Source organism: Diuraphis noxia, unplaced genomic scaffold (assembly GCF_037042655.1).
Source record: "Diuraphis noxia isolate RWA-SAM2 unplaced genomic scaffold, SU_Dnox_SAM2 contig0007, whole genome shotgun sequence".
In the NCBI taxonomy this organism is placed as follows: domain Eukaryota; kingdom Metazoa; phylum Arthropoda; class Insecta; order Hemiptera; family Aphididae; genus Diuraphis; species Diuraphis noxia.
Window position 1 is genome coordinate 872028 of NW_028301717.1, and position 12015 is coordinate 884042.

The window sequence follows — 12015 nt, forward strand, 5'->3', positions numbered from 1 at the left end:
TGAATTACAACGTTATTTTAAAAAGCTTAAAATAGTATATAACTATTCTAACTATTGTTGTAACGTGTCCGCTTCAGCACTCAAATTTGTATTGGAGGTATAATAAAGATACATAGATTTACATTAACATAAAGTATTTTATTAATATCCAACAGCTAATCTCTATATTACAAGTACGTTGTCGTCTCGTCACTAGTAATCGATTCCCCGACTCACTCTATGACTTCCCTATTTATGCTACGTGGGTCCTATTGTAATCACGACGTCCGTCTAATCAAAGGTGTATGCTATTTCCATTTTTCACCTTTGATCTATGCTAACGCTTTCCTATAATCTGGTTATTTCAAAGTCGATGAATGTCAGTGAATATAAATACATAACTATATCAATTATTTTACATTATAATAATAATGAGGATCATTACACTATCAAGACTTCAATACATTCAACTGTGGACATTTATGTCTTGAATTATTACAATGCATGAATCTATTACACTAAGTTTAACTGGAAAATCGACTGAATTTACTGCAAATTATTTTCCATCTCTAAACGTTTACTAGGATTCAGAAATAGCTTTGTTATGTTTGCAAACGTTCAATTCATTTCCAAATATTATAAATCCAATTAATAGCCGACTGAAAATAGAAGAAATTCCTTCTGTTTCGCGTACCAATCCCTTCTATCATATAACAGAGAACTGGGACACGCTGCGAAAATGCCGTATTAGTAAAGGGAACAATCAGAAAACAGACTGAACAATAAATAAGTATAAATGGGCTATCAATGAGTTTACTATTCAAAGTAAACATAGAATAAATATATGTATAAATAACAATGCAGTTTTTCTTAAATTACGTGTTAGTAAAATACACACAAAGAATAAAATACAATAGAAAAAAAAAGTAACTCATGACACAGTGGTAATAACAGGAATGATGATGGGTTGATGGTGGTAGATGGTTGCAGATGGCGTATAGTTGCAGATGGCAGAGGGTGACCAGTATGGAGTTCAATACATGTGTAGTGGATGCGACTCTGACTTGATGAATGAACTCCAGTTGCGAATATATATATAATATATAAAAATGCCAGTGCGCACACGTAGGACGAGACCGTGCCTGTTACGTCGATGGCTTCGACGTTGCGTGTGTCATAGCAACTCGACGCGCGCTGTTTTTGCACACACGCACACAAAATACTATTGCGTTAGTGTTATCATATTATAATATATTATATTTAAATTGACCGTCGTTAATCGATCGGAGAGTTAGTGCGGGTGTCTTAGCTATCTACAGTGTATATTTATACATACGTATACACATAGTTATATTATAATGTATAATGTCACTATACTATGGTGCATTTATGCAACACCTTCAAAGAAAAATAAAATAAAATATTCCAGTTTTGAATTTAGTTTGGAAGATGGATGCTATGAAATAGAAGATATCAACAATAAAATTGCAAAAGAGTTACTCCGAGTTAATAAAGACTACGGAACACAGCTAACATTCAGTGACGTATTGATCCTGTTGATTTTAGAACGTATATAATATGTAATGGAATACTTAGGTTCGAAACTGCATATAGTATAGCACCTGTTTTTGGGTTTAAAAAGATACAATGTGGACCGTTTCATGAAGATTGTCGATTGGATAAAGCGGCTAATTTAAACACGATTAACTCTATAAAAGTATTGTGTAATATAGCACATGGGTCATTCAATAACCAACTTCAAAGTCATTCGATATATGAGTTTTTACCGAGTGGAAGGACAGGATCTAAAGTAATTCAGTCACCGCTAAATTTAATATATTACAAATTGAATATAACAAATATTGATTCGATAACCGTTCAAATAGTTGATCAAGATCATAATTCGATTGATAATTTTGGTGAGGCATTGACAATCGTGTTACATATTAAACGTTACGCATCTTGATATGGGATTAAAATTCAATATAAATCCGCTACTTCGGTTCAGATCAACTAGTCATAAGACTAAAGTGGTACCGGTAACGTCAAATAAATTAAAAAAATTGACGTTGAAAAATAAAAAAAATTTGCAAGCTCTAGGTTATCAATTAAAACAGAAAGACTGAAGGTAGATTTACACGAGACGTGAGCCACGTGCGTATTTCACGATCGCGTAGTTGTGACTCACGAGCGTGGTTTCACAACTGAAATATCTAACATGGTTTGATGTTGCACGATCCAGTCGTGACAGGTTCGTGGACGATAATACCACGATCGTGAAGTACGAATTGTCTGTTTACACAAACCGTGGCTCACTCTTCTAAAGACTACGATCGTGGCTCACGTCTCGTGTAAACCTACCTTAAGAGTGATATTTGAGATATAAGTTTACGATACGAGATGGTTTCTAAAATAACGAAAATTGAATATCATTCATATACACCGTACACAACATCGTTTAATATTAATGATGAAATACGAATATCAGTACAGCAAACAGATGTTAATCCGTATCTACACGAGAGCTTAATTTATTTAGAAGGAATAATATCTGAACCTGATAAAGCGAAACTGTGTAATAATGATTATACATACCTCTTCGAACAAATACGATTAGAAATAAATGGAATAGAAGTAGATAGCACACGTGTTCTTGGAATCACAAGCTCGCTGAAAGGATACTTATCTGGTACACCAGATAACTATAATTGTTACGAAAATTCTGGCTGGAATTTAAAAAATGTAACACAATTAACAAACGATAAAGGCGAATTCAGTGCTTTAATTCCATTGAAATAATGGTTAGGTCTGTTTGAAGATTATAAAAAAAATATTGGTAAATTCAAGATTGGAATTAATATTAACTCGAAGTCATACTGATTTAAATGCGTTAAGTCTTAAAAGTGATGTAGTTGCTGCTTTAGATAAAGTTGTATTAAATAAAATAGTCTAGAAGGTTCCGCATATACTGTTGATGATGAAGAAAGGTTAAAGTTATTGAAACTTGTAGAAAAAGAAAAAAGTTTGTTTATTCCTTTTAGATCTTTCGAAACTTTTGAATATTCTGAACTCGGAACTACTAAAAAAGTAGTATGGAACTTGAGAACAGCTTCAAAATTAGAAAAACCACGATTTATTATAATTGGATTACAAAAAGGTCGTAAAAATACAATAACAAAAGATTTTAGTATATTTGACCATTGTAATCTAACGAACGTTAAAGTATTTCTAATCTCGATTGCATATCCGTATCATAATTTGAATTTAGATTTTTCAAAAAATAATTTTACTTTATTATATGATATGTATACATCGTTTCAAGAATCGTATTATGAAAAAAGTATACACAACCCTATATTGAGTCCATCTACTTTTCTATCGAACGCACCCATTATAGTTATTGATACTTCAAAACAGAATGATTCGGCAACAGCCTCAGCAGTGGATGTTCAATTGGAAATTGAAGCATCGGAATCCCTTACAGGTGTAACTGCTTATTGTTTATCAATTCATGATCGTATTGTAGAATATGTACCTTTTACTAGAGAAGTAAAAAAACTTGTGTAATTTTATTTAACAAAATGAAAAAGTTTATTAAAGAATTTGTCTTCTTTACTCGAAATATTATTTTTATAAAAATTAACGATATTTGATTGAAAAATTTAAAAAAAACCGAAAATCTAATAAAAAAATAGTTGATACGGCAAATAGACGGACAATTTTGTGTAATCACCGTATTGTGTTACGCGGTAAAACTGTGTTCTCGGAGAGGAACATTTCCACTTGAACAATTTTTTTTACCGCGTAAAAGCTTGCTGTGAACATACAAATACATACTACTAAACTCCCTTTTCTGTACAAAACAAGTCTGGTTTTAGAGCTATAATATCGGAACATATTTGTTGTATATATTCTTCTTCGATCTGCAATAACCGTGTAAAGTCGATTTCGTTGACAATTTCGACTTCTGTTTGGCTTTCTCATTTTTTGAATTCCAGAGAAGAATCCAAAAGAATAATTCTGGGATATTTTGTAAACCTTCTCATTTTTGGATGTGTCACATCTTTGTTCAACATAATTGTTGGCGCCGCGTCAATAAATATAGTATCGCTGTTGTCTAATTGTCGTGCGACGGCACCTTTCCTAATCTCGTCTCCCGTTTCCCCTTCACACCTCTCAGTCCTTTTTGTTTAAATTATTTAATAATTATTATAATATTGAGTATATCTATAGTCTCTTTGTATTTTCTATCGAACAATTATTGGTCGGCCTTTGCCGCATATGTTCATTATCATTTTTCATATTATCTCTTATTAATTATTATTCTATTTGTTATTGATTTGCAGCCAACGCCCTTATTATTATTATTATTGTTTTTTTGATATTATTATTGTATACATGTCTTTTTTTCCCCGCTATTGTAGCGTACACATTTTTTAAGTCGCATTGAGCGCATCAGTCTGTTACGGTGATTATTACAATTGTCAATTATTATATTTATCAAGTCGCATTGTGATCAGTCAACAATAAACGTGCCAATTAACAAATCGTGAGTAATTATTTAATATATATTCACAATCCACACTGTCAAACCAACGGTTGTCGTATGTCGATATTATCGCTTTCCCCGTCACCGCCAAGAGAGTGTCGAAGCGTAAGTCCGCCAGCAACCTTGTGTTGTGTGAGAGGCCGCCCAGGTCGTCCAGGTCAGCGTGTCCCTCATCACCTCAACCGGCTGTGTTCGACATCTCAAAACATCAGTAGATAATAAGTTTAGTTTTAAGTATTAGTCCCGTTATATGTGAGCTCTGTGATCATTGCAACAGACCGATTCGATCGCAGAGACCTTCCCCGTTAACTAACTTGCATGTTCCTGATTCCTGTTTTCTGTATTCCTCATCCTCAGCGTCGTCGTCGTTGTGTGCGTCAGGTTGCCTACCTAAACTGGTGACGGGGTAACACGTTAGGTTGCCTGTCTACACCAAATCGAGGCGCGAGTGACTAGGGTTGATCTTCATTGGTCTCGACAATCGGTCGAGTAGTCCTTCGGGAAACCCCCTTTATTGGGCGTTTACAATAATGTCATTTAATATCTGGGAATCTTCAATAGCTACATCCGGTACTTTTTCAACCTTTACATACCTCTTTATATCAATTTCAGTACGACCTTCATCTCTTATACTACCTAACTGTCTTAACAGCATTTAAAGCAATAATACATGCCAAATCTGACCAGCGACCAATGAACTTGGTTCCAAGACAATATTTAATCACTTCAATTAACTTAGGCTCGTCGTCCAAAGATAATGGTATACTATATTCCTTATCCAAAAAATCCAGCATGTCTTCTAAAGCTTGACGATAAGCTCTAATTATAACAGTTGGATGAAATTTTTGTTCTAAAAATTGTTCTGCAACACCAAGAATTTCACCAGCGAGTACTACAACTGATGTTGTACCATCCCCAACTTCTTCATCCTGGGTCCGAGCAATTTCAATAAATGATTTAGCAGCAGGATGTTGAACTGTAATTTCTCGTAAAATAGCATTTCCATCATTCGTCATCACAATTCCACCCATTGGGCCCAACAGCATTTTAAGCATAGCTCTGGGTCCAATACATGTACGTACAACATCAGCTATTGCTTTGCCTGAAATAAAAATGTATTTCTTAAGTAAAATAACTGAGAATTTAGGCTTACTTATACAGAATTAACAAAATATAAAATAATTGGTAGCATGCACATTTGAATCAGTTTTAAACATCAAAAGCAAAATGTAATATTAATTAGTAGTTCAAAAGTTCTTTTAAATATTTATTTTTAAAAATCCTTATGAAAAGTCAATCAAATGTTTTGTATGAGATTTTAAAACTTATATTATAAATGAAATCAAAATTTAACAGTACCAATTTCTTATATAATCAAATATATTTACGAATTTTCAAACTATTAATTCAAATTTTCAACAGTAGAAAAATGTAAAAATCATATTGAATGATTCATAAATTATATAAAGTAAAAGTCTTGATAAATTATAGAGAAATGTGTAGTACAGATAGGAAGCAAAAACATTACTTATTTATATATATATATACATATACAGGGTGATTGTGACACATATGCCTATTAAATTATATTATAATAAGTATACAAGTAAGTCGGTGCCTACCTAGGTACCTACTTTTAGGTAAAGTAATTTTAATAATCAGCTTAAAGTACATTGAATTTGAATAATAATTTATCATGTTTGAATATTAAAGTTATGAAAATTTTAAGGAACATTTTATTCAATGTTCAATTTTTAACTCGCAAAGTAAAATTACAACTACACAAATCGAACATATCACTTGAGTAAATAATAAGTACTTATGAAAATTATACACGACATAAAACTGTAGGCGCATTAAACAAATGCATAACCCATACTATACATTTATACTTGCCCTAATAGAATTACCTATTATGGTAAAGAGCCGTTTCGATACGATGGAATTAATTAATTTACCGAAATTTAAAATCGAAAAAAACTATTCTCCTAACAACTGATTGTAATTTTCTGAGAATTTAACTTGTTAACGCTCTAAAAGTTGTTTCACGTAAACATACGTTGACATATTGGCGCAAATTTACTTTAAATTGTAAAGTTATTTTTTAGTTATTTAAGTATTGTAATGGATGAGTTAAATTTGAATTAAATTATATGTGGTACCGTAAGAAAACGATTTTTAGTACGGACAGTTCGTCCGGCATATCAAATTCTTATAAGAAATATCAATATTAATAATTGAAAAAAAAAAGGAATTAAACAGAAAATATTTCATGACAGTTAATATCCTTAATTTACGGTAATTGTCTTGTTTGATAAAAATAGAAAACTTATGAGAAATTTTGCTATTTGTATTTTACCTAGAAGTTATAAACGAGTAAATCATCTGTCGATAATATTATATGAAAAAATATAGCATTATACCTAGGTATGTATTTTTAAATTTTTAAATTTAATATTTTACTCCACTACTTGATTTTTTTATCAATCGACGGAAAATTAAATTAGATATCCATTATGTTCGTGCAATATATTTTGTGATCAATTTATTGTTAAGATTACGGATCGGTTCGTATTATCAGCAGCAGTCGCGTTGTCGAGTACGAATAAAATATCTAAATATAGTTATGTAGTGATATGTAATGATGCGTTTAGATACAAATATGTATATGATGCTCCCTATATTTAATTTATTTGCCCACTCGAATCAGCGTAGAGTATACGGTTTGTAAGGCCAATGTAGTACATCGCCCGGACAATATATTGACTTATTGTTGAATAGAATTATGATTATTACAAGGCCTAAAATATTTGGGCATTGTTATACAATACCCAGATTTCTTCCTTTGCCCGTTACATGTTTAAATATGATTTTTTTTCTGAATCGAGTATGTATATCAATGGCGATTAAAATCTACACGATTCCGGAAATTCACTTATTAGTTATAAAAATGTAAACTCTTGTTGATAATATGGAATAAATTAGTATTATGGTGATATAAATTTTTTTTTAATTTTAAACAGTATTGAACATACCTGTTAAATTTTTAAATATTTTGTGAAACGAATTTAAAAGAAATCGATTTGAGTCGATTAATTGTACGCTCTTTATAATCGCATTTTTGTTGCACTAGAAAGTCTTCTATAGCTCTAGAAATCCAATTGACCTACACTATTCGTACAGTTCATTTTCAAATAGTTTGGACGTCATTTGAGGCTTCTAGAATCGTAAAAATATTAGTGGTGGCAGTGGTAAAACACGCTATTGAGCTTTGAACGAAAACTTATTAGAGCTTATAATTTCTTACATATTGAATCACACATATGCCTATTAAATTATATTATAATAAGTATACAAGTAAGTTGGTGCCTACCTACCTACTTTTAGGTAAAGTAATTTTAATAGTCAGCTTAAAGTACATTTAATTTGAATAATAATTTATCATGTTTAAATATTAACGTTATGAAACTTCTAAGGAACATTTTATTCAATGTTCAATTTTTAACTCGCAAAGTAAAATTACAACTACACAAATCGAACATATCACTTGAGTAAATAATAAGTACTTATGAAAATTATACACGACATAAAACTGTAGGCGCATTAAACAAATGCATAACCCATACTATACATTTATACTTGCCCTAATAGAATTACCTATTATGGTAAAGAGCCGTTTCGATACGATGGAATTAATTAATTTACCGAAATTTAAAATCGAAAAAAACTATTCTCCTAACAACTGATTGTAATTTTCTGAGAATTTAACTTGTTAACGCTCTAAAAGTTGTTTCACGTAAACATACGTTGACATATTGGCGCAAATTTACTTTAAATTGTAAAGTTATTTTTTAGTTATTTAAGTATTGTAATGGATGAGTTAAATTTGAATTAAATTATATGTGGTACCGTAAGAAAACGATTTTTAGTACGGACAGTTCGTCCGGCATATCAAATTCTTATAAGAAATATCAATATTAATAATTGAAAAAAAAAAGGAATTAAACAGAAAATATTTCATGACAGTTAATATCCTTAATTTACGGTAATTGTCTTGTTTGATAAAAATAGAAAACTTATGAGAAATTTTGCTATTTGTATTTTACCTAGAAGTTATAAACGAGTAAATCATCTGTCGATAATATTATATGAAAAAATATAGCATTATACCTAGGTATGTATTTTTAAATTTTTAAATTTAATATTTTACTCCACTACTTGATTTTTTTATCAATCGACGGAAAATTAAATTAGATATCCATTATGTTCGTGCAATATATTTTGTGATCAATTTATTGTTAAGATTACGGATCGGTTCGTATTATCAGCAGCAGTCGCGTTGTCGAGTACGAATAAAATATCTAAATATAGTTATGTAGTGATATGTAATGATGCGTTTAGATACAAATATGTATATGATGCTCCCTATATTTAATTTATTTGCCCACTCGAATCAGCGTAGAGTATACGGTTTGTAAGGCCAATGTAGTACATCGCCCGGACAATATATTGACTTATTGTTGAATAGAATTATGATTATTACAAGGCCTAAAATATTTGGGCATTGTTATACAATACCCAGATTTCTTCCTTTGCCCGTTACATGTTTAAATATGATTTTTTTTCTGAATCGAGTATGTATATCAATGGCGATTAAAATCTACACGATTCCGGAAATTCACTTATTAGTTATAAAAATGTAAACTCTTGTTGATAATATGGAATAAATTAGTATTATGGTGATATAAATTTTTTTTTAATTTTAAACAGTATTGAACATACCTGTTAAAAGTTTTAAATATTTTGTGAAACGAATTTAAAAGAAATCGATTTGAGTCGATTAATTGTACGCTCTTTATAATCGCATTTTTGTTGCACTAGAAAGTCTTCTATAGCTCTAGAAATCCAATTGACCTACACTATTCGTACAGTTCATTTTCAAATAGTTTGGACGTCATTTGAGGCTTCTAGAAACGTAAAAATATTAGTGGTGGCAGTGGTAAAACACGCTATTGAGCTTTGAACGAAAACTTATTAGAGCTTATAATTTCTTACATATTGAATCACACATATGCCTATTAAATTATATTATAATAAGTATACAAGTAAGTTGGTGCCTACCTACCTACTTTTAGGTAAAGTAATTTTAATAGTCAGCTTAAAGTACATTTAATTTGAATAATAATTTATCATGTTTAAATATTAACGTTATGAAACTTCTAAGGAACATTTTATTCAATGTTCAATTTTTAACTCGCAAAGTAAAATTACAACTACACAAATCGAACATATCACTTGAGTAAATAATAAGTACTTATGAAAATTATAAACGACATAAAACTGTAGGCGCATTAAACAAATGTATAACCCATACTATACATTTATACTTGCCCTAATAGAATTACCTATTATGGTAAAGAGCCGTTTCGATACGATGGAATTAATTAATTTACCGAAATTTAAAATCGAAAAAAACTATTCTCCTAACAACTGATTGTAATTTTCTGAGAATTTAACTTGTTAACGCTCTAAAAGTTGTTTCACGTAAACATACGTTGACATATTGGCGCAAATTTACTTTAAATTGTAAAGTTATTTTTTAGTTATTTAAGTATTGTAATGGATGAGTTAAATTTGAATTAAATTATATGTGGTACCGTAAGAAAACGATTTTTAGTACGGACAGTTCGTCCGGCATATCAAATTCTTATAAGAAATATCAATATTAATAATTGAAAAAAAAAAGGAATTAAACAGAAAATATTTCATGACAGTTAATATCCTTAATTTACGGTAATTGTCTTGTTTGATAAAAATAGAAAACTTATGAGAAATTTTGCTATTTGTATTTTACCTAGAAGTTATAAACGAGTAAATCATCTGTCGATAATATTATATGAAAAAATATAGCATTATACCTAGGTATGTATTTTTAAATTTTTAAATTTAATATTTTACTCCACTACTTGATTTTTTTATCAATCGACGGAAAATTAAATTAGATATCCATTATGTTCGTGCAATATATTTTGTGATCAATTTATTGTTAAGATTACGGATCGGTTCGTATTATCAGCAGCAGTCGCGTTGTCGAGTACGAATAAAATATCTAAATATAGTTATGTAGTGATATGTAATGATGCGTTTAGATACAAATATGTATATGATGCTCCCTATATTTAATTTATTTGCCCACTCGAATCAGCGTAGAGTATACGGTTTGTAAGGCCAATGTAGTACATCGCCCGGACAATATATTGACTTATTGTTGAATAGAATTATGATTATTACAAGGCCTAAAATATTTGGGCATTGTTATACAATACCCAGATTTCTTCCTTTGCCCGTTACATGTTTAAATATGATTTTTTTTCTGAATCGAGTATGTATATCAATGGCGATTAAAATCTACACGATTCCGGAAATTCACTTATTAGTTATTAAAATGTAAACACTTGTTGATAATATGGAATAAAGTAGTATTATGGTGATATAATATTTTTTTTAATTTTAAACAGTATTGAACATACCTATTAAAAGTTTTAAATATTTTGTGAAACGAATTTAAAAGAAATCGATTTGAGTCGATTAATTGTATGCTCTTTATAATTGCATTTTACATGCACTAGACAATCGTATTTTGCACACATTGTGGCAATTAATATCCTTAGTTCACGGTCATTTTCTTTTTTTTTAAAAATATAAATACTGATGAGGAATTTGTATATCAGTGTTTTATCTTGTATAATATATTTTAAAGTTTTAAGATTTAATATTTATCTTATTTAATTTAATTTAATTATATTTAATTTTTCTCTAACAAATGGAACAATAACAACGATAGTGATGACGAGATATTCCAATACAGTGGACATATATCATATTGCATTATAGTACCTAATCCATAATTATATAATGTCATATGAAGGAGTATATAGGTACTATGCTTTTTGTTTAACACGATACTATATTTTAGACAATTGTATGAATCATAATTGATTGTATCCTTAATGTGATTGCCGCTACTAGTCTTACTGAGATTAATACGTAAGTACCTCGATAGGTACATGAGACGTGTATTCTTTAATATTATGAAAGCTTCAATTTTTTTTCATTATAGTCACTAGGTATCGTATCATGTATTGTTATAAATGTTAAATTTATGTTATTTACTTAGTTGTTAAAAGTACAATGAATATAGTGTTCAAAGTCAAACAAAGAATAAAATGTTTTTTTTTGTGTCATAAATAAAAGTCTTATTGTCTTTACTTTCAATGAGGGATTAGGTGGGGTATGCATAGATCTAGATCACTTATATAAAACATCAATAAATGAGATTTTAGTTTATTCTTTATTGTTCAACGTTTTCATTGTTTTTATTGTTTCTCATACTAAATCAAAATGATTTTTTTTAAAGTTAATTTAATAACGGTTTCAATTTTAGTCATTGCGATGTGGGCCATACCAGCCTCTAAAGCCATAGCTGA

General features: G+C 29.9%; 2 pseudogenes; one reads left to right on the top strand and one right to left on the bottom strand.

Annotated features, from left to right (window-relative positions):
• Nucleotides 1-479: 479 nt before the first annotated feature.
• On the top strand, nucleotides 480-1945 carry LOC149054347 (uncharacterized; annotated as a pseudogene).
• A 2935-nt stretch (nucleotides 1946-4880) lies between these two features.
• LOC149054348 (T-complex protein 1 subunit gamma pseudogene) lies at nucleotides 4881-12009 on the bottom strand (annotated as a pseudogene).
• Between the last annotated feature and the right edge of the window lie 6 nt (nucleotides 12010-12015).